Consider the following 23,879-nt stretch of genomic DNA (forward strand, 5'->3'; position numbering starts at 1 on the left):
GGGGCAGGAGGAAGAGTGGTATGTAGTAGTTGCATTCATATTTAACCCCACCTTTTGAATAGTTTTTTTATATTTGGTAAAATGTTCCTAATGTAAGTTTAGCTTTGCTAATAACATATAGGAGTCAGTCATGCCAACATAGAAGGCTTTACTTAAATTTGCACTTTCTTTTGTAATCAGATGAGGGCATATGATTTAGACTTCACCAGTGCGACTCATCTTGCACAAGACTTCACCTGGATTCAAGGGAACAGACTTTGCTTAGAGCTTCCATGTTTGCTGGTGACAGCAGTGGCTTCCCAGTGGTGGCCCGTTGGACTTCTGGGAATGGTGGTCGTGGTGGAGTTTCTTTAGTTCTCTGTGGGACAGCAGCTCTGGTGGCCATTTCCAATCTGTCCTGTTTGGTGGCATGATTCGAACATTGTTCCTGGAAAGTTAACTTTGAGCATCGTTCTTCATCTTTCGAACAGTTCTGTCAGATACCCAGAAACCTCTTAAGAAACTTCTTTTCTGCTAACCAGCCTGAGTTAGCCTGTTTTGTGTTCAACTGAGAAAACTAGGTAGTTTAGGAGATAAGGCAGCAGATAAAGACAAGGCTTTTGATGCCACCTAGTAACTGGTTGCAACTGAACCTGTGGGTGTCAGCCAAGTCTGCTCCTGCTGCTGTAGGAGCGAGGGTGGCTGGGCATAGACCCCATTAGTGGGGACTTGTTTCAGATTGTATTTTGGGGTGAATTGTATGTGAGAAGAAGAAGTCTTCCTTTGCCCTTCTAAGCTCTTTTAGCTGGTCTGATAATTAAAGCTGTATGAGATAGATCAACAATAGAAAGTAACACATTTAATTACAAGTGTATGGGAACCCCATATACACGAGAGGTTCAGACAGAAAGTTATAATGAGGCATTCTGAGCTAAGCATGAGGGAAGGTACCTTGTGGCTTCAGAGTGGGGGGTGGGGAGGTCATTTGCAGGATGGTAAGGAGAGCAGATGTTCAATAATTAGGTGTTTGCCCTGCACTGTGGAAAAGTCACGAAAAGTTAATTCTGGGGATAACACTTACTATGGACGAGGCCCTAAATTTAAATTTTTAAGAGAGAGGTAAAAGTTTCTCATGAGCCTGCAGGCTCTCATTTGCCTCAGGTAGAAATGATTCACATGCCAAAGTGGCACATCTTGGTGGGACCTGTTCGGAATGCCTGCAGCTGGAAGAGACACGGGAAGTAACTGTGGCGGTAATTGGTCTATTTGCTTGTTGGGAGTGTGGAGCAATGAGTTTAGTTTTGGATATGTTTAGTTTGAGATACCAGTGGAAATGCTCACTTATGGAGATATCTGGCTGTTGAAATTGGATGAGAGTGCTAAGGGCAGCAACATGGAATGTGTAGAGAGGAGGGCTGAGGACAGCCTTTTTGGGAATGTTCATATTTATGGGGAAGATGGGGGAAGGAAAAAAGAAGAAGCCTGAAAATGAGCATTCTGGAAGAATGGAAGAGAACTCAAAGGGTGTGCCATTTGAGAAGCTCGAAAAGGGTGCAATTACAAGGAGCAGACAGTCTTTAAGTCAGTAGTGTCAAACTCTAGAAAGAGTAAAGACTCAGAAGGGCCCAATCTTATGTCTGTGACTTTGGAGAAAGTCAAGGGAAATGGAACAGCACCCGACAGTAGCAGAGTGAAGGACGGAGGTGATACCTGCAACGAAAGAGGTTAATGGGAAATGCTTGTCAAATTTTGTTACACAGATTTGGAATCCAAATCATAAAATAAATTCCGAAGTCAGAGAACAGCCCATATCTTTTTCCTTACCAGATTTTTGTCAGGCTGGTTGTTAAGTTTGTCTTTTTAACTGCATTGATAGATCAAATTCTTTTGTTTTAATGAGGCAACAGCTCTGTAGTGTGAAAAACTTGGGAAAATATTTTGCTTACCATTTTAGTGTTCATTAAGCATTATTATGTAAGCTGTAAACAAATGTTTGAGAATTTAAATGTAATTGTGACATCTGTGTTTTGATTGTGAATGTGAAAAGTTTCCTTTTGTAAGTATTACAGTGATCATTGTTAATGGTTTGACCTTGCTTTACATTTTTGCCCAACTATCTGCAGCCTGTCTTTTGTTCCTTTTATTCTAGCTTTTTCTTCCCTCCTGCTCATTGACAGTGACTTCATTATTACTGAAGGAGAAGCTTGACTTCTTTTGTTGGTTATAGCCTCTGGCACTCAAGATTTTCACTTTTTCTGTTTGTCGAAGTGCTGTCTTTTTATGTTTTCATTTTTTCTATTTAAAAGAGCTGTCTCTTTATATTTGATATTCTGATAGAATTTATCTGCTCAAAATGCAAGTCCAAGGGCCTTGAATCATGGCTGCAAAATAATCTAGAATAGATATAAGATACTAAAGCAAGATGAGAGATTCAAAGATGCCAGTCTTAATTTACAAGGGTTTATTATCCACAAGAATGGATCTTGACTTTAACCAGTCTTAAAGATGTATCTTGCATTGTGATTTGAGCTATGGCATTTCATCAAACATACAGTTTAAATTTATAGAATTTTAATTTATTTGCCTTAATATCTGTAGTCAAATAGAAGACATTAAATTCAAACAGTGTTTCTTAAATAAAGATTTATTTATAAGTTCTGTCATTTTTGGGCAGAGTGTTTTAAAATTGATTGCATTTCACTTTCAGTTTATGGAAGATGATGATCTGAATATTATTACCTATTATAGAACTTTAAATTAAGGGTTCTTCAGTGGTCATCTAGTTTAGAATCTAACCCCCTCTCTAAATTATTCCTTTATGTAAATGACAGTTTAAAGTACCTTGTAGTTATTGGCTTTATCTATGACATAATTCCAGGCAGCATACACGGGAAGTATAATCTTATTTGGTGCTAGTGGTAGTGAGTCACTCCTACCCCACCCCCAGATGGAGAAAACCAGGCTCAGTGAGGTCGGCTGGCACCTGGTCGGTGTCTGGTGCAGAGTGGATGTATACTGTGGACTTTGAATTTCTAGTCTGATATTTACTTTGTTTTAATAAACTATTTTGACAGAGTTGTTTATAAGTCATAGTCTAAAAACTAAAATTTTTTCTTCTCTTTTTTTGCCAATAGCTATATTGGCTATACTGACTACTGAAATTTAGAATTTTACTTAGAGACTAAGTTGCTATACAAAAAAAAATTTTAAATAGTTTTATTTAAACTAATATGTCAAAATTTCAATGACAATAATAGCATTTACATTTTTTCTTGATGGCATTTTCTCTTCTATAGCGTACTGCTGATATCCAAATGATAGTGCTTTATGCTAAACAGGTTTTTTCCCCCTAGATACAACAGAACTCTGTTTACACTGTGACCTTTCAGAATAAATTGGCAAGCATGTCAGATGCTAAGAGCTAAGAAGGTTTGGAAAAACGTAGTTTTTTTCAGGTGAATCTTTGAGATGCTGTGTTTACTTGAAATGTTAAATAATGAGCTAAAAGACCATGTTGAAGCATGAATATTTCAAAATGATGATTAATGAGGAGCTTGTCACTTGGAATTTGCTTTCAGGTACCATGTTTCCAGTGTTAGCCCGAAGTAATTCCTTGTAGCACAAGTAGATGATTTTTATAATATGTACACAGAAGGTTAGTGTAGTAAGGTAATTTAGCAACACAAAAAATCCTTGGGTCTTTTGTTTTTCTCACTTTGAGGTTGACTTGTTAGCCTATTAGGAAGCTTATTTTCATTTCTTCATTAATATAACACTGTAGAATTTTACTGATAATTTATGGCACCCCTATTTTTTGTTGTCTGAGAAGTTCCAGGTTTAGGGACATTTCAGTAGACTTTCACATAATGATAATTTTCTGTCATTATTCAGATAAGCTTATATGTAAACTTTGTTTTAGACCAATGAACTGAGAAATGGTGCTGTTGACAATTTATGAAATTAATCAGTATCAATCAGTTGATGGTTAACACAAAAGAAACCTAGAAGGCCTCAGGTCAAAATAGGAGACAACGCACACTTCACTGTTCCCCTGAATGGGTTTGGGGTGGGAACCTCGACAGTGGGAGAGATGCTCAGTGTGGCAGATGAGGCTGTGGCCGTCAAGAAGCGTGGAGGCTGCAGAATTAGGGTCTGGTAGGATATCAGTGGATACTAGGCAATAGGATTTAAGTAAAAGGTTCATGGCCTAAGATGTGGTCACAAGTCCTCTTAAGATAATTGTGACAAAGTAGCAAACTGAGATTGGTTGTGCAAAACTAAGGGAACCTATATGTTGACTTAATAAACATCCCTGGCCATTTAATACTAAAGGATCCAGGGCTGTGTGGTGGGAATGATGCAGGAATTCTGGGGGTCGGCAGCCCACTGTGTGTTCTTTGCTCTGCACAGGAGGGATTTCAAACGCTAGCAAGCATAAAATTTAAAGTGAAAGAGAGGTTTTTAGTGAAGCTAAAAACCCACAGAGACACTAGCTCCCCTTTGGTAGAATTTGTTTCCTTTATTGAGGTTCGTTTAATTGAGGAGTAGGGTATTCAGTGGAGGGAAGGAATATCCACGGTCTTCTCCTGCAAGGGGTAGAGATTTCTGAGAGGAGTTTCCTCGGCTATGTTGTGTCCTTACATGGTCTTTTCATTTCTGATCATGATGGCTTGGGGTGTGTCGTTTAGCATGCTGATTTAGGACAATGAGTGTGTAATGAGGCTAGGGGTTACCATTAGGTGAGATTAATCGCCATGTTGGATTGAGCTGGTCTTTGCCAGTTTTAAACCATGAATCCAGGGGAAGGGGTCTCTTTTCTGGACAGCTTCTGTAGCTTTTATCGACTGCAGCTGTTCTACACATCCCCTGTCTCAGGTACATCCCTTAGAGAAACATTTACTATGATTAAGGGCATACGTTAGTTCCATAGCTGATCCCCAGGAGCCAGTGAATCATCCAGTTAGTGCAAGAGCTTTAAAGGTCCATGTCTGAAGGTGGAATTAACACCTTTTGGCTCTGTTAGAGCTCCTTCTTGTGGGTGCCTGCCTGTGTGTGTGGTATGTGTGCCTGTCGATGCACATGGTGGAGGGGTGCATGTGTGCGCACATGTGTGCATTCATGTGTATCCCACAAAATTTCAGCTTCATTGAAGCCCAGTCAGTATTAGTTCAAGATACGTTCCAGAGCTTTTCTTTTCAATATCTTATTTCTTAGGAGTGGCATTCTTGCTTTGTGACTTTGGGTTGACTAGAAATTTTTGTCTATGAGGCCAGAGGTGAGTAGACAGATATAGAGGTAGAAATGGGTTTATTTTCACTAGCAGAGATTGTGAAAAAGTGCATTTATTTTAATAAATTACAAGAAAAAGAAAACAAAATGTGGATTTAATTTAAAAATCAGATACTCCTAGAAAGTAAACAGTCTTTCTTTGTATATTTGCTCATGGCTCACTGGTCCTCTGGGATTTAACTAAAAGACCAAAGTGAATTAAACTATTGTCTGTTACATCCACATCTTACAGTGCTTAAAGTAATGTATTTTATTAATGTAAAATTAATAAAATTAATATTTTATTGATAGTAAAATTTTAGGTAAAGTAGAGAATATAAGAAGTTCTTTAAGTTGCACCAAGGGAGAGATTAAACAAAATTGAAAGACTGGGGGGAAAACCCTAACAGATTTTAAATATTTAGTTAATTATGTGAGAACAGATGCAAAAGATATGAGCAACCGCCTGTCTCTAGAGGATGACATGAGTAAGTGCTAAAATAAAGGTATTTAAGCTTGTCAAGTAATTGGTAAATAGCATATCAAGAATAGATACAGCTTCATTGCAATGACTTCATTGAAAGACTATCAAATTTGGGAAATTCTTATATTAAGGAGACTAAATTACCTTTAAATCAAAGAAATGCTTAAATAATAACACTGGTCTATAATTTAAGGGAATCTTATGTATAATAATACCTTAAAAAGACATCATGTTGGATAATTACAGATGGAAGAAATTAATTAGAATGTGCATTTCTGACTTCAAAGTTTGCACATGCTGCTGGAAATATCTTTTTTTGATCAATAGTCTTTATACAATGAAAAGGTTATTAATTTTGATGCACTGAACATAAATTGAGACAACTGAAATATATTAATTATTAAATAAACTAACAAGGATTGCTTTAGATTTTTTGTACACATGTAAATAAATGCTATTCAAATAAAATAACTAAAATAAAAACCTTGACAGTGTTCTCTCAAGTATTAGGTAGAAGAATAATGAACAAATAAGTGAATGAATGAATAAACACAAGCACATAAAACATTTTTTCTTTGTTAAGTAGGTAACTATAAAGTTATAATTAGGGAATAGCTTTGACTTCTCACGCTTTTCTCACATAAAATATGTACTGTATCTAGTTTTCAATGTGTGATTATATACTTAATTCTATTTTATTTTCTTTCAGAGCAAATAATATTTCATTTGACTTGGGTTCTAAGCCCATTGTTTTCCATGGGCTTATTTTAAATTATTCAGAGTGTAGTCTAATTTATAACATTAGATGTTTGAAATGTTGGTGAAAGATTAGTAATCTCCTTTGAGCATGGGAAACATTTGGTCAACATAAGTTTAACGGTCTCTTTAAAGACCAGATACATAATTCTCAGAAGCTAGAAGCCATTAGTAGTCTGAGTAATGATGAGGGTCATTTAAGAATTCAATTCCAAGGCACTTTCAGAAGGCCAGGGATGGATGACACTGTCAGAGACAACAGTAAATCACGCTACTCAGAAGTAGCGTGCCTTTTTATTAATTCACCTTCTCCCCAGGGATCAGTTGAAGTGTTGTAAAATAGACAGAAATCCTGACTGACAGGGTCTTTTAGTCAAATATAAACTTGTTTGTGCCCAGAAGGGACCCTGGACCTACATCACAGAGTCAGGTGTCAGTTTCCCAGTCAGTCTACATGGACAGCTAATGACTAAGCACTTCCTTTCATTGCACAGAGAACCATTATAACTCAGATGAGATGTCTGAAGATATGTGAAGTATCTCATAGTGTTTACTTAGATATAATTTACATAGAATGAACTTCATTTTAAATATATGGGTCTCTAACCTTTGCAAAAGTGTCCTTTTATGTAACCACCATCCCAAACACAGCATAGAACATTCCCATCTCCCCAGAAAGTACCCTTGTGGTCTTTCATAGTCAGTCTTCTCCAGCTCTCTGCCCTCAGAAACCAGAGTGGTTTTGAATATTATACATTAGTTTTGCCTATTTTAGAATTTTATGCAAGTGCAATCATATAGCATGTACTCTTTTGTGTCTGGTTTCTTTTGCTCAGAAAGATGCCTGTATGGTTCATCGTTTGTTGTGTTTTATTCCTTTTTAGTGCTAAGTAACCTCCATTGTGTGAATATCCCAAAATATGGAAAGGATTTGAACAGACATTTTTCAAAGGTATATATATTAATGGCCTAAGAGTATGTGAAAAAAATGCTCAGCGTCATGTGTCGTCTAGGGGAATGCAAATTAAAGTCAAAGTGAGATACAATTGCACAACCTTCTAGAATGCTTACAATTAAAAACTGGTAATACTGAGAACTGGTGATGAGATTGTATTCTCATGTATTCATTGGGATTGGTGGAATGGTGTATCTACTTTGCAAAACAACTTGGCAGTTTATAAACTTAAACATACACTTATAATGTGATGCAGCAATCTCCTAGATATTACACAAAAGAAAGCAAAACATATCTATACCTAGAATTGTTCATGAATATTCATAGCAGTTTTGCACATAATAGCTCCAAACTAGAAATAAACCAGATGTCCACCATCAAGTGAAATACATTCTTATATAGATTTTATTTTGTTCTTGTACTTTGGACATTTGTCCTTGGCTAACTTAGAAAAGTGAAATTTTCAGAAATTGTAAGACTCTTTTTCAGAAAGAGTCTTGAAAAAATAGCCAGGTCTTTGTTAAACCAAAAATCACAATAGAATTCTATTTCATTTTATTCCTAACACATTAAAAAAGCAGTGAATTTCTGCCTTGGCTGGGTGGCTCAGTTGCTTAGAGTGTCATCCTGTATACCAAAAGGTTGTGGGTTCGATCCTTGGTTAGGGCACATAACTAGGTTGCAGGTTCGATCTCTGTTTGGAGGCAGCCGATTAACGTTTCTCTCTAAATATCAGTAAACATATCCTTGGGTGAGACTAAAAGGGAAAAAGCATTGGATTTCTGCGCTGTGTACGTGACCTGGGAAAAACTAGTAGAGTATGATGGAAAGTGTTGCCCATCCATGTTCTGCCTGTATGAAAGTAGTTCTCTATGGAAAGTTCTTCTGGGTCAGAACTGAATTATCTAGAAAATGAGGTAGACTATCACCCTGGCACAATTTGACTTTAAACAATAAAGTGGTTTGTTTTTATTGTTCTGATTCCTCCCAGAATCTTTCAGTAGTAATTTTTGTTATAAGTTTTTTTTTTTATTTTCCACATTTCATAGGTATTAAGTAAGAATTTGGGAATGGGTGTGTCAAGAACTGTTTGTTAGTTAGATTGCCTTTTGAATCAGAAATTTTCTTGGAATTGTATTTTAATGGTATGATTCAATTCTCAGGTTCAGTGAATAGTGAATTCATATCAGTATTGTCTTTATTGTAGTCATACTCTTTTTTGGGGGGGTTGGGATTTATTTACAAATGAAAGTAAGCTGTACTGTTTGACTTCATTAAGGATGATGAATTAAGAGCCCTATCAGGGATACTAACCGAGATAACAGAAAATTGTAAGATCAGAAGTCAGAATTCTGGAATCCTTTACATATGGTTTTATAATTCTGCTTTTTTATGAAATACGAATACTATAATTGTGAACCTTACTCTTATAAGTGAAACTGTGCAGATTAACTTCAAATTTCAAGCAGTTTCAAATTAATTTAAATTTATATGGAAAACTCTGATAGTGATTGTTTCCTAAGAGGACATCTGTTTCCTAAGATGTAGGAATCCTGTGGCTACATCTAGACAGGAGAAAAGTTACATTAAAAATGAACTAAAAGAAAGAAGGATTGTATAGGTATGTAGCTTAATTTTAGGTAATTAACATTGATATATTTTTTAAGCCAGGGTTTATTTATACCCTGGAAAGGATTTTCTTTAAAAAAAATTATATACACAAGAAATGTGTTATACCTGTCACTGTCTTTTTGTTGAAATGTAATTATTTTTTAAAAGATTTTATTTACTTATTTTTAGAGAGAGAGGAAAGGAAGGAGAAAAAGAGGGAGAGAAATAATGATATGAGAGAGAGACATGGATCGATTAGCTCTTGAATGTGCCCCTATTGAGGACTGAACCTGCTACCCAGACATGTGCCCTAACTGGGAATCGAACTGGCTACCTTTCTCTTTGCAAGATGATGCCCCACCTACTGAGCCACACCGGTCAGGGCTGAAATGTAATGATTTTTGAGGTAACTCTTCATTAATTGGAAATGAACCAATACTACCAAATGTAAAGTTGTTTACCTTTCCTCTCCATCTTCATTGTTTCCAAAATTAAATTCAAGGGAGAATAAAATTAATAAACAAATTGCTCTTGAAATCTAGGCCTACCTGTTTCAAAGTAAAGTGTTCAGATCCTCATGTAAAGATATTTTGAAGAAAGAAATAATAAAGCCATTGAGAATCTTTGCCTAAGACATTGATTTTCAGTTATTTTCCACTAGGACTTCCGATTCAGGTTTTCTGAGCCCCTTGACAGCATACCCATAATATTGTGGTGTGAGTTGAGAGTTATGGGGGAGCATACTGAGACCGTAATTGTTTCTTTTCTGGGTGTGTGCGGGGAGGGCTTTGCAGCTGGCAGCATAGCCACTAACAGTGGTTCTCTAGGCTTCACTAGAGGTTCTGTGAGTGATGAATATATATACATATTTTAACTTTTTATGTGGAAATGATTATAGACTCACTCAGGAGTTGCAAAAATAGTAGAGTTCCATCAAACTGACAGATGTCAGAGGGGAGGGTTTGGGTAAAAGAAGGTGAACAGAGGAGCCAAAGAACATGTGTGCATAGCCCGGGGACATAGCTCCAGGGGGCATAGCCGGGAGACACAGAGTGGCGAAGGCCGGGGGACAGGGGTGGGGTGGGGGCTGGGTGGAGGCTTGCCAGGAGGGGAAACTGGCGGACATCTGTACTGGTGTCACCAATAAAAAAACTATCAGAAGAGATAATGTGACATAATAAAAACAGTAGAGTTCCATTATACTTTTCACTTACCTTTGTCCAGGATAACATTTTACATAATTGTAGTACTATTACCAACTAAAATACTGAGCTTTTTCAATTTTCACCAGTTTTTACATGTACTCTGTAATTTTATGAAATTTTGCTACATGCATTGATATTTGTAGCCACCACAATCTGCCAAAAAATATTCTCAGTGCTACCCCTTTATAGCAAAACCTTTCCTCCAGCCCTGGCAACCACTGATCTGTTGTTGCTGACTATAATTTTGTCATATTAGTGATGTTGTATGTATGGAACCATATTGTTATGTGTCTCCCCAAAACTCCTGTGTTGAAATCCTAGCTCTCAGTACCTTGGAAGGAGACTGTAATTGAAGATAGGGCCTTTAAAGAGGTGATAGAGTTAAAATGAGGCTGTTTGAATGGGCCCCGACCTGATGTGACTAGTGTCCTTAAAAGAAGAGAAAATTTGGGCCCACAGAGGGACACCAGAGGTGCAAGTATACAGAGAAAAGACCATGTGAAGACATAGAGAGAAGGAGGCCATCTGCAAACCAGAGAGGCCTCAGAAGAAATCAACCCTGCTATCACCTTGATCTTGAACTTTTAGCCTCTAGAACTGTGGGAAAATTAATTTTTATTGTTTAAGCCACTCAGACTGTATTTTGTTAATGGCAATCCTAGCAAACTAATACACACACAATCTGTAACCTTTTATCATAAAAAAAAAATGCGAGGAAGAGCGAACCAAGAGGGCACCTCTTAGCTGAGTCTCCATGTGGGCCAGGATGATGACTTCATCCTTTGTTTCCCTGCCTTTGTTTCCCTTCAGCTCTTTGTTTCCCTGCCTGGTGCCGGGTTCCTGTGGTGCCTCCAACATTTGGTGAAATTTTGAGCAGGAAAAATGTCATTTAAAGGAACTACTGTCACCCCTGATAAAAGGAAAGTCCTCGTGTACATCCAGCAGAGGGACTACTCCCTCACTCTGGAAGGACAGGATGTCTGGGAACTTGGAGGATGATTTGATCTTCCCTGACCACTGTGAGTTCAAGCGCTTCCTGCATTGCCCCAGTGGGAGGGTCTATGTGCTCAAGTTGCTCAAGTTCAAGGCAGCAGACCCTTCTTCCGGATGCAGGAGCCCAAGACTGACCAGGACGAGGAGAACTTTTGGAAGAACCTGTTGGGTACACGAGCCACAGCCAGCTCATGCATCTGACCTGCTGGCCTCGGAGGACCAGGTGGGCCGGGGACCCTGACTGGGCCAGGCCTCACCACCTTACTGGGGAGCAGAGGGCCTCTGGTGAGGAGCAGCTCTCATCCAGCTCTGGGAGCCAGTTGGCAGCAGTCACCCGGTCCTCCACCACCTCTTCCGCCCATGCCATCCCATCCCCTTCTGCTCCAGCAGCTGCCCAAGCCTTGTGCTCAGTTCAGGCAAAGGAACCAGCATGGCAGCCAGCCCAACCAAGCCCATCCAGCTGAGTGATCTCTAGAGCATGCTAGAGTGATCTCTAGCCACTATGAACGTGCTGGCTGGGCCAGGAGGTGGCCAGCAAGTAGACCTGGCCAGTGTCCTGATGCCTGAGATCTTGAGACCTACCCTTGCCAATGCGGATGTCCAGGAGCACCTGCTGCCCTACCTGCCCTCCAGGGAGTCACTGTTCCAGACTGTAGAGGAGATCCAGGGCATGCTGACCTCTCTCCAGTTCCTATAGGCCTTGGGAATGTTAAGCGTGGCCTTGGCCTCCGGGCAGCCAGCTTCCCTCCTGTTCCAGTTTGGTCAGCCTCTGGAGGCCATGCAGGCCGCCAACAAGGGTGATGTGGAATCGTTTGCCCAAGCGATGCAGAGCAGTGCCAGATTGGAGCAGGAGGGCAACAGGAAGGACAAGAAGGACAAAGAGGAGGACATGAGCTTAACTTAGATTAAGTTATTTGTGTCTTTTACTGGGTGATGTTCTCGGCTGTGCGAATGAGTGATGTCTGCAGCCCATTGCATGCCCTCACAGCTCTGCCCCTACTTGCTAATAAATAAAAGTCTTGGCTTTTATCAGAAAAAAAATGCAACATAATTCTCCATCCAATAGCATACCAGTAATTCCTTAAATTGCTGAGTGGCATTTCATTAGTGGATGCCCCACAGCTTGTTGATTCATTCACTCATTAGAGGGCATTAGAGTTGTTTCTAGTTTGGATCCATGTTGAATAAAGCTGCTGTGAACATTCATGTACAGGGTTCTGTGTGAACATGTGTGTATTTCCTTAGGATAAATGCCCAGGAATAAGTGTCGGGTCCTGTGGTAACTGCATGTTTAACTTTGGAAGAAACTGTCCAGCTGGTTTCCAGGCCAACAGAACTATTGTACATCTCCACTGGCAGTGTGTGAGAGTTCCATTTGTTCTGCATTTTTACCAGCACTTGGTATTGTCAGTATTTTTTATTACCATTCTAATTGGTGTGTGTTGGTATCTAATCATGGCTTTAATTTGCATTTCCCTAATGGCTAAAGAGGTTTAACATCTTTTCATTTACTTGTTTGCCATCCTTGTGTCATAATTGTTTAGTTCGGATATGCAGAGCATTGATTGCAAACTAGAGGTAAGGCCAGGAAATTGAAATTGAGGATAGATATAAAGGACATTTGGGATTACCGGAAGTGGGATACTTGAAGAGCTGGTGAATTGTTAGCTCAGCCACAATGAAGATTGTCCATTGAATTGAATTCTACAGTTGGGCTTTGTCCTTGGTGGTGTGCTTTGTAATATTGTGTTAAGAAAAATCAGTGCTTGAATGACAAATCCATTTTGCTAGAGACTGTCAAAGTGCATGAATGCTACTCATGAAGGGTAACAGGTGAACTGATTTCTACCTCTTTACACATTTGCTCACAGTATTGTATGGGTTAGTAAGTAGCTAGTAAAAACCAGAATCCCGAAGACATGGGATTAAAGGTTGAGTTCATAAATAAGTAATGGAAAACAGAAAGCAATTTTATACAAAATGGTAGATTTTTAATTTGAGTTTCTCAAATCTTGAAAAGCTACTATTGAGAGAAGCAAGCTAGAGTATTATATGTAATACATATAATTAAATTTCTTAATGTAGGTTTTGAAGATTATTTGGATAATGAATAACTTTTAATGTATTCTCTGTTTACTTCAGGCATTTTCTTCAAATAAGCTTATCCTAATTTTAATGGAACTGATTGCAGAAAACCAAAATGAAACCTTTTGCATGTTTTGAAGATGTATTATTTTAATTTTACCACTTTCTCACGTAGTATACGTGTTGTGGATTGTGTAGAAGAAAGTTTTAAGGAAGAATGCACGTGGGTGCATGCACACACAGGTGGTCTTCCTCCAAGTCCCTTTTTTTTCCCCTTTCCCCACATTGGACATTTGTTCTCATCTTTTCTATCTCCTCTTTTAATGTGTCCATATAGAAATTAGTAAATTAATGTTCTCAGGTCTGTGGCTTCTGTGGCCCAATGGAGAACCCCCTCAGAGCAACAGTGATTTTTCTCATGTGGTCATATAACTAAATCACCTTTCCCCACTGTTACATAGCAACTGTGAGCTACCTCGGTTCTGTTAAATGGGCTTCCCAAAGATCAGGTCAGATTTGCCTCTTTCAGTCTTCAGTGACTAGACTGTCTTAATGTACTTTTAAAGAAGATTTGAGCTGTTCATTTTTGAGAGGTAAACCTAGGTATTTAATCACATGGGCCTAAATTATGTTTTCTCTTTTTTTTAATATTTTATTTATTTATTTTTAGAAAGAGGGGAAGGGCAAGAGAAACATCAATTATAATGTATAAAATTGCTGGGGAAAGAGGAGAGAGGGAAACATCAATGTGTGGTTGCCTCTCAAACGCCCCCTACTGGCATGCAAGGCAGGCATGTGCCCTGACTGGGAATGGAACCAGCGACCCATTGGTTCACAGGCCAGCACTTAATCCATGGAGCCACACCAGCCAGGGCCCTAAATGATATTTTCATATGCTGGTATTGTGGCCCAGATCTAACGTTGATAACTTTATTGTGCTTATCTTATCTCTCTTCCACTTCCAAACATAACATTGCCTTGTTTTTCTAAAATATGTGTGTGTGTAAGTTTTATTTCTCTCTGTGCTTTGAACCTAAAATAATAGAATTGCATGAGTAGTTGTGGGTGCAATTCATCAAGATGGAAGCAGACTTTTTAGATTTGTGTCTATGACAGCATCTGCTTTATCCATCACAGGAATTGTAAGATGTTAAAACTTTTTTTTTCTTAATATAGATATAGTCTGTGCCAACTAATATATTATTACCAACTTAGCCTTTGTAAAAGTAAGATGAATGGAATGTTGGCATTATGACTTTTTATGAAAAGGAGAAGAAATTAGATGATTAAATTTGCCAACTCTTGGAATAAATGAACTTAGAAATATGAGAAATGAAAAAAAGTGTAACTTTTTCTCTTTTGGTACAATATACAATTCCTTTCATGAAAGAAATTTGCTTAGATTCTAGTGAAAATGGTAAAGCAGAACATTTTTAAAACTTAGGCTTGGTATGTTAAAATACTAAGAATGGTATTGATAATTTTCGTGAAGTAGGAGGAACAAAAGGTACTGGGAGGCCCTACTTTTGTTCTGCCTTTTCTGTGATGAGGATCGTTAAAACTGAACAGTGGACACTCAGTAGCTTCTTAGAAAATGAAAAAAGAAAACTTGTTTGCCTAGATTATAGCCAACTAGCATGTAAAATATTTGCATTTAAATAATTCCACAAATAGAGGTATAGTGTCATTAAAATAAAAATTTAATTTTTTCTATTTTATTTTTAAGACCAGCAGTTAACAATAATTTGGGAAAAAATTTCTATAATTCACACACACAACAGTATTGTCAGTCCTTTTAAGAGCCTTATATTATTACATGCTTCACAAGATGTTAAGCTCCTTTAAAATTGCTATAGAATTTTTTAAGAGTTTATTTAGTTTTAGAGAGAGGGGAAGGGAAGGAGAGAGAGGGAAAGAAACATCAGTGTGTGGTTGTAAAATTGCTATAGAATTTTGAGGAACTGAGTAGTTAGTCCTTTGTCATCGAAATAGTAGGCAGTTGAATATTTGTTTATCTGATTTAAAAACTAAATTTTGCTCTGGCTCAGCAGTGTTAGCAGAATGCCCAGAGGATGATCCAGCCTACACTATAACTTAAACAGGGACATTTACTAGGAGTAGTTAGGAATTTTAATTAACAAAACAAGCAATACAGCCTTTTCTAAATTCTACCATTAGTAGTGCCTGCTAAATGAGGAGCTGGCACCCTGAGGGTCCACAGACCAAATATAGCCAGCTGCTTAGTTTTGTAAATAAAGTTTTATTGGAACACAGGCATGCCCACTCATTATGTATGTCCTGTGGCTTTGGTGGCAGAATTGAATAGTCATGACAGAGACTATGTGGTCTTCAAAGCCTTAAATATTTACTATCAGAATGCTGACCCCAGTGCTAAATGATAGCAGGAAAAAATGTGCATAAATCTTAGATAAAAGATTAAAAAAGATAATTTCATTTTTTAAAAATGATTTTAAAAGATTAGAACTTGTTCCTGGTTTAAGAAAATCAAGCTATTGCTCTACACAGAAGGGAGCATGCTACATGTGTTGGTGGCATTTGGAATCCTTCTATAGGAAGTTTGTCCTCAGTGTGGAGCAGGAGTTATGAAATGAGCTGTACCTTAACTAGCAGCCACATCCCACCTTAAACAGCCACTGAAGAAGTGATTGAATAAAGGTGACAAACCAGTATCTTTTAAAAAGACAACAGTTAAATTATATAAGACACTCAAAGCAGGTGTTTAGAACTATTTATTTTCATATTTTATTTTGTTGCCTCGCAGTCTATATAGCAAGTTATTTATGTTTTATGATATGAAAACCAATTTTTAATATTTTCCCTAAAGCCTGAGGCAGTTTATCATGACACATCCAGAGAGACATGGGTCTGAATTCTGCTGTCTTAACAGTTGTGCAGGCAAGTAACCTAACTTCTCTGTGCCCTAGTTTTCTTTTTTCAAAAATTTTTTTTTTAGTTATAGTTGACATCCAAGATGACATTATTTTCAGGTATACAGCATAGTGATTATGAAGTGATCATCCCAGTAAGTCGTGCCCTGTAGTCTTCTTGTCTGTTAAGTGGGGACAAGAAGAAGACCTCCCTCACAGGGCTGTTAGGTTCATGCATACAAATGTTGGGTTAGTTTAGTGCCTGGCATATTGTGAATGCTTAATTTATGTTGTTATAAGATTGCTTTACTTTTATAGTACTTTATTGAAGCTCCTCCACTCAAAAGGTGGCAGCCTCTGTAATTGGAAGTATTGTGCATGGATGAAGGTAAAAAAGAAATCACAAGAATTTGCCCTGAAACCTGGGCTCTTTCTGTACCGGCCATAACTGTCAAGTGATGTTATTCATATGAAGAGTCAGAGCCGAAAACCAAGTAAGAAGCTTCATTTCTGAAGGAAAATGGAAGCCATCCCTGTAGTACAATCAATTTTAATTGATGAGTGACAAATTAATTGAGGCAAATGTTTCTTTTAATCCCTTGATTTAACTTCTTTCTGTTGCTTGCCTTCTGTCATTTAAATATTTTTCTCCACCATCTTGAGTTTCTGAAAGTGTGGTGGACTTTTTAACCTGTCAGGTTCCTGGTCTCTGCTCTGACCTGACTGAACCCAGATCTTTAGAGATGGTCTCCGCCATCCCCATCTCTTGATTCTTATGCACACCAAAATTTGAGGACCAGATATGGGGAACGAAATGATTTGAAGTGCAAATCACTGAGTTCTCTGACTTTTTCTATATTTTTGGTAAGAAGTTAGACTGTGGAAGAGATGAAATCTGTTGAGAGCGAGCCGACTTCTGCCAGTGTCCCAGAATTGGCTGAGGTTTGAATAGGGACTGTGGAGGAAGAGCGTTCAAGAGAGACAGGAAGTCTTGACTCTGTGACTGTTCTTACCTCTTTCTTGCTTTGCTGGCCTGGGACTGCCTTCCCTCCCTCAGATTACTCCTTCCTCTTCTAAGCCCATACTGTACTTACACTGAGCTAACCCTGTTAAGATAGCCCGATAATTTCAAAAGAACTTTGGAGAGAAGTAGAAAACAAGTACTTAAAAGAAAAGGCCAACGTTGTAAATATACACTTCTGAGATGGGGACCTCTGCTCCTAAGAATCCTATTGAAAGGACTGGAGACTTTATCGATCCCTTTGTTCTAACACTTGAGGAGCTGCTCTGACTGGCCTGGCTAAACTTTGCCTCCAGGCTTCTCAGGGGTGCCTTCTTCCTAATTGCCACACTGAGGCCACCTGCATGCTCATTTTCCTTCACTTCAAGACAGCGGCCACTCCCAATTTCCTTTTAAAATTTCCAGGCTCCATAAGTTTTTTTTAATTTAGCTTCAAGTGTGTCCCCAAATTCAGTACTTTTTTTGTAGATTATTGGTGACTAATACTCAAAGAATCCTAATAACTTCTAGGTTTTCTATGCTTGTACTTTTCTGGAGCATTCCATTAATATAACTCCCACAAAATAAGTTTCTCTTTTCCTTCCCTTTACTAAGTCTAGGTATAGGAAATTTATCACTACATAACAGTGTTTTGTCTACCTGTTAATTTGTTGTGTAATTGTCTTAGGAATTAGATACAGTAGAGGAAGGGCAAGGTTGTTCTTTGACGTGCAACTTCTGGCCCTCATGTTGCTGATATTGAGAGTTGCTCAGTGACTATCACTATAAAATATGCATCTGTAGTAAATGGTAAAGGTGTTGCCAGGGAATCTGAATGGTGACAGGGGCCCTTTGTACGTCTCATGACTACAGAGAGGCCTGTGCTTAAACTATTGCATCATATTTTAAAAAATTTCTGAGGAAGACAATTTCACAACCTGTCATGGTAATCTCTTCCTATGTTTAATCAACATTATAATGTTGATTTTAATACATTTCCCCTGTAACACTATCAAGCTCTATTTCACATGAAGTTTCTTTTAAATAGTTTTTAAATGATGATTGATTAAACTTGCAGTCCATCCTGACTTTGAGATCTTTCATTGCTAGCACCTTTGTGTGACTATACATTGCCCACATTGCTCCTTGGGCATTTATTCTTCTGATCTATCAATGGACTTTATTATATTTCTTGAGTATAGTAATTGATCTTTTTTAATTTAGAATTCTCTGGAGCTGCTGATTGATTGTTCTGTCAGCAATAGGCACATTACATTCAGATTCTAGCAAAATTATGCCACTCTTTCACTAATAAAATTAGGTCTGAGTTCAGCTTGTAAGTTTTATTTTTATTTTTTTGTATTTTGCTATAAAGTCTTTTAATTTGAAATTAATTTTTTTTATTGATATATCACAGTTGTTCCAAGTTTTCCACCTTTGCCTTCCTCCACTCAGCATTCCTTCCTCCATCGAACATGAACCATTGTTCATGTCAATGGGTCCTGTGTATGGGTTCTTTGGCTGTTCCATTTCATATACTGTACTTCATATCCCTATGGCTATTCTGTAACTACTACCTATTTGTACTTCTTAATCCTCTCACTTCTTCACCCATTTCCCCACACTTCCCATCCCGTCTGGCAACCATCAGAAACACTCTCCATGTCTATGACTCTGTCTCTGTTCTTCTTGTTTGCTTAGTTTGTTTTATAGATTCAGTTGTTGATAGATACGTATTTATTGCCATTTCATTGTTCATAGTTTTGATCCTCTTCTTTTCCTTAAGTAAGTCCCTTTAATGTTTCATATAATAATGGTGTGGCAGTGATGAACTCCCTTAGTTTTCTGTTGTCTGGGAAGCTCTTTATCTGCTCTTTGATTCTAAATGATATCTTTGCTGGGTAGAGCAGTCTTGGCTGTAGGTTCCTGCTTTTCTTGACTTTGAATGTTTCTTGTCAATTCCTTCTAGCCTGCAAAGTTTCTTTTGAGAAATCAGCTGACAGTTTTATGGCAACTCTACTGTAGGCAACTAACTTCTTTTCTCTTGCTGCTTTTAAGATTCTCTTTTTATTTTTAACCTTTGGCTCTTTAATTATGATGGGTCTTGGAGTGGGCCTCTTTGCATCCACCTTGTTTGGGACTCTCTGTGCTTCCTGGGCTTCCATGTCTATTTCCTTCACCAAATTAGGAAAGTTTTCTTTCATTATTTTTTCAAATAGATTTTCAGTTTCCTACTCTTTCTTTTTTCCTTTTGGCACCCCTATGATGTGAATGTTGAAACACTTGAAGTTGTCCCAGAGGCTGCTTATGCTATACTCATTTTTTTTGATTCTTTTTTGTTGTCGTTATGATTGGTTTTTATTTTTTTTTTGTTTTTTTGTTTTTCCTTATGTTCCAGATCATTGATTTGATTCTCGGCTACATCCACTCTACTGCTATTTTCCTATAAGTTGTTCTTTATTTCAATTAGTGTGTATCTTTTGTTTCTGGCCAGATCTTTTTTATGTTGTTGAGGTCCTTACCAAGTTCCTTGAGCATCCTTATAACCAGTATTTTGAACTCTGCATCTGATAGATTGTTATTCTCCATTTTGTTTATTTTTTTTTTCTGGAGTTTTTATCTTTTCTTTCATTTGGACCATGTTTCTTTGTCTCTTCATTTTGTCACCCTCCCAATGTTTGTTTCTATGTATTAGGTAGAGCTTTAACATGTCTTAGTAGTATGGCCTAATATAGTAAGTGTCCTGTAGGGTTCAGTGACACAGCCTCCCCTATAACCCAAGTTGGGTACTCAAGGTGAATGTTTCATGTGGACCTAGTATACCCTCCTCTTGTAGTTGAGTCTTGGTTGCTGTTGGCAGGTCAATGGGAAGGATATGCCTAGGTCCTTCAGCTGCAAGGATAGGCAGTGACCACTGACCACTGACCACCAACTTCCACGTCTGTGGAGAATCAACTGTGCGGGAGCAGGGTGGTGGTGCTCCAACATAGTTGGAGTTATCCACTAGATGCACAAGCTCTGGGGTTTCCTGGGGGTGCAGTTCAAAAACACAGGTCAGTCCTCACCTGTGTTTTGCCAGGGACAGCCGTATCTGAGCTGTAAAGCAATCTGAGATGGCTTCTACTTGTACTGGGCTTGGAGATTCCCCAGCAAGGCCAAGCTGTGAATCTAGGCCAGCTGCTGCTACTGCTGGCCTGGAGCCCCTTAGCAAGCTGAATGGGGGTTGGGGACGTCTCTGAGTGTGGCTGTTGCTTGTTTTAGAGGATTTAGGAAGTTGTGAAGCATGAGCCAAGACCAGCCATTCATAAGGAAAAGCAGCTTAGTTGAGCCTGTAGGTTGAATGGGGCAGAGTCTCTGGGGATCTCCAGGACAGGGCAAATAGTGTTAGCTAGGTTGATGGGGACTCAGATATGGCACCAGCCTGCCAGCTCTGTGGCTCTGTGGCTCCATGGGGGGTAGGATTCAGACAAGGGACAATGGCCTCTGCTCCCTTTATGCCAAACACTTCAGTTCCTCCTTGAAGCATCACTGGTGCTTTTCAAGTGTCTACCCTGGTGCTGGAGCTCAGAGGGAGTGAGTTTGAGTGCAGGTTTTGAGAGGAACTGCTTGGGACTCCAGAAGTTTCTTTCACAGGCTCAATCCACACTGGTTTTTGCAGCCAGAAGTTGTGGGGACTTACCTTCCTGGCACTGGAACCCTGGGCTGGGGGGCCTGGTGTGGGGCTGGGACTTTTCTCTCCCAAATTTTTATCCACCACAAATGGATGTGGGACTAGCCTGTTCTGTGTCTGCACCCCTCCTACCAGTCTGAATGAATGTAGTTTCTCTAATTCCATTGTTAGACTTTCATTCAACTCGATTTCTGACCATTCTAAGTGATGGTTTTTCTATATTTTAGTTGTAATTTTGATGTGGTAGTTCAAGGAGCTGAGCCATGTCTGCCTATGCTGCCATCTTGACTGGAAGTCTGCTTGTAAGTTTTAAGTACTTTTCCCATCTCTCTCTTTTGTTTCACCCCCATCTTCTCATCTTTTCTTTTCATGTTTCTCTTTTCCTTGGATTCACTTCCTCCTTTCTCATGTATTAGAATGGAAGAAGGCTGATACTTGATAACACAACTTTTGCTGAGTTTGCCAACAGTAGTATTGACTGGATTGTAATTTTTAAGAGCCACTGGGACAGTTTTATTTCTGATGAAGAGGATTTGAAATGAGTAAAGGTGTGAGAAAACTACATCATATCTAATATATCATTATAAGGTCCCTAAGTCTTTTCCAGAGCATAATGTGATTTGTCAGTTGTCTCCCTTCGTGAGCTGCACATGTCATTAATCACAAGAGAGAAAAATTCCTATTTAAATGTTTGATCATTTGTCTTCAGGAAATGCGATTTTCAACTTTCCTAGACTCACAAAACTTATAAGCAGTAATGAGTTGGATTCCCATTGGCGGTACTGACCACTAAGCAGTGTTCATGAGTGAAATACAGACTGACTTGACTTAGATTGGATGCTGCTCACTTAGCCTTTAGAGCCTTTGCATTGTGCATTAGGTTTGCATGTTGATGTGCAAAGGACCTGTAATGAAATCTGTTTCTGCATGGTACATTTCATGTAAAGGTTTAACCCTATTTTGTTATTGTGATAAATAGATTTATTTTACTATTGGCCAAGAATTTAAGTGAAAGAATTTCGTTTATTTAACTAAGTTGCACAAGCCCTGTGAGTCCTGTGGATGTGTATCTACCTAACAAAAATTACTTTGTATACTGGTTTTGAAATTGAAAGAGAGAGCTACTACTTTAAGGTGCTGTATTTCTTGTCATTGCAGTTTTTGTACAACATACTTGCACAGTGTAGGCATTTTAGTTTTTGCTTAGGGGTGAGACTTTGGGTTGCTCTCATTATTTCTTCCCACCTTTATTCACTCATTTTTTGTCTTTTTTAAATACTCAGTTTTCACCTGGTTGACTCTTATTTGGTTCTTGCTCAGGTTTTCTTCTGTACGCTTTGCCTACCAGAGGTGTGATAACAGAGGTCCCGAAAAATTTTTGGAAGGGAGTTTTAAGACCTAGATTTCATTTTCAGTGTAGAATTTTTATGAGATAAAGTGACTGAAAGAGAGTGATCTGTACTTGAACAACTAACAAAGATTCTTGGGAAGGATTTTTAAATATACCCCTTCCCCAGCTCCGCTATTTAAATGGTATTGGCCACTAAAATAAGTTAGATGTTTTCCTAATAGCATTTTAAAAATTGGCTTTTAAAAGTCTGTTTTCAGTTTTGAGATATTTTAAATGTAGTCTTTTGCCCAAAGTAATAAATTAAAAATTCACTAGTTATTTTTCTCAACTGTATGATTTGCTTTTTAAGATTTATCCCAGAACCTTAAGAATGCTAAGGTTCTTTTTTTAGTAGCAAATCAGTGGCAAAAGTTCTTCCTTGTTGAAATGTTCAGGTTTATAAGCTTTAATTTACTACTTTGAAACAAAAAGTCCTTCAAGGAAAGGTTTTTGTTTGGGGCTAGGTTCAAATACTCTTGAATATTAGGGAATGTGTCAAAGGATATGAAGAGCTGGAAAATTGTTGCTAAAAATCATATAGGAAGTGCTTTACTGGTTTTTAGAACTGGAATAAAGAAGCGATGACCTCTAAAATTACCAAGCCTAGCCTGCAGTTGTAACTTTAGTTGAGCTTGATGAATATGAGCATATTTTAAAATTAAGATATTTCAGCAATCACCCTAATTCTGGATACTGGTGTGTAGAAGTTGTATTACCTCAAGCATGAAGCGAAATGGAATACATTTAAATGCTCCTTGAAAGAGTTAGGTTAAAATGATTCGTTTCTGAAACAGAGAATCTCATGGAGTTTATTTAAAAGCAGTGTTCGTTTATTTCCAGGGGAGGGTAGTCCCTGGCCCTCTAGGTATATTCCCCAAGTTAATAAACTCTGCCTCTTGCTCTTGAGCTTTTTAAGGAAATGTTACATTTTAGGATAGACATCACTTAGTCACTATTGGTGACTAAGGGAGTTCAGGGGCTATGACTTGGGTTAATTATATTGTTTAGGTCAGACTTTTTTGTCATTTTTTGAAAAATTGTAATTATGACCACTTTGACTTTGGATTTGTGTTTAGGCTTTTATGTATTTTGTCTCCTCAGTGGAAAAAAATACACATTTATTTTAACCTTTTAAAAATTATTTTTCAATTACAGTTTACATTCATTGTTATTTTGTATTAATTTCAGGTGTACAGCATAGTGGTTGGACAATCATATAGTTTACAAAGTGAACCCTTGATGTTTCATGTACCTGCCTGGCACCACATTTAGTTATTACAATATTATTGACCAGCTTTACATCCCCATAACTATTTTGTAACTACCAGTGTGTACTTTTCAATCCCTTTACCTTTTTCACCTAGTCCCGCAATTCCCCTCCCTCTGGCAACCATCAGTCTGTTCTTTGTATCTACGAGTCTGTTTCTGTTTTGTTTGTTCATTTATTTTGTTCTTTAGATTCCACATAAAAGTGAAATCATATGGTATTTGTCTTTCTCTGACTGACTTGTTTCTTTTTAATTTAATTGAATGTAAACTAGGCAAACCTTTCTCTTTCTCAGAGGATTCTCTCTATGCTGATTAGTAGTTTGAAT

General features: G+C 38.1%; 1 protein-coding gene and 1 pseudogene across 5 annotated transcripts in view; both read left to right on the forward strand.

The window, feature by feature from the left end:
- The window catches only part of PRIM2 (DNA primase subunit 2), a 377,158-nt gene that overhangs the window by 170,700 nt on the left and 182,579 nt on the right, over positions 1–23,879 (forward strand). The gene's annotated exons all lie outside the window — the stretch shown is intronic.
- Positions 11,025–12,436, forward strand: LOC123821397 (annotated as a pseudogene).

Source organism: Phyllostomus hastatus, unplaced genomic scaffold (genome assembly GCF_019186645.2).
Source record: "Phyllostomus hastatus isolate PE091 unplaced genomic scaffold, TTU_PhHast_1.1 phas_contig_40, whole genome shotgun sequence".
Classification (NCBI taxonomy): Eukaryota; Metazoa; Chordata; class Mammalia; order Chiroptera; family Phyllostomidae; genus Phyllostomus; species Phyllostomus hastatus.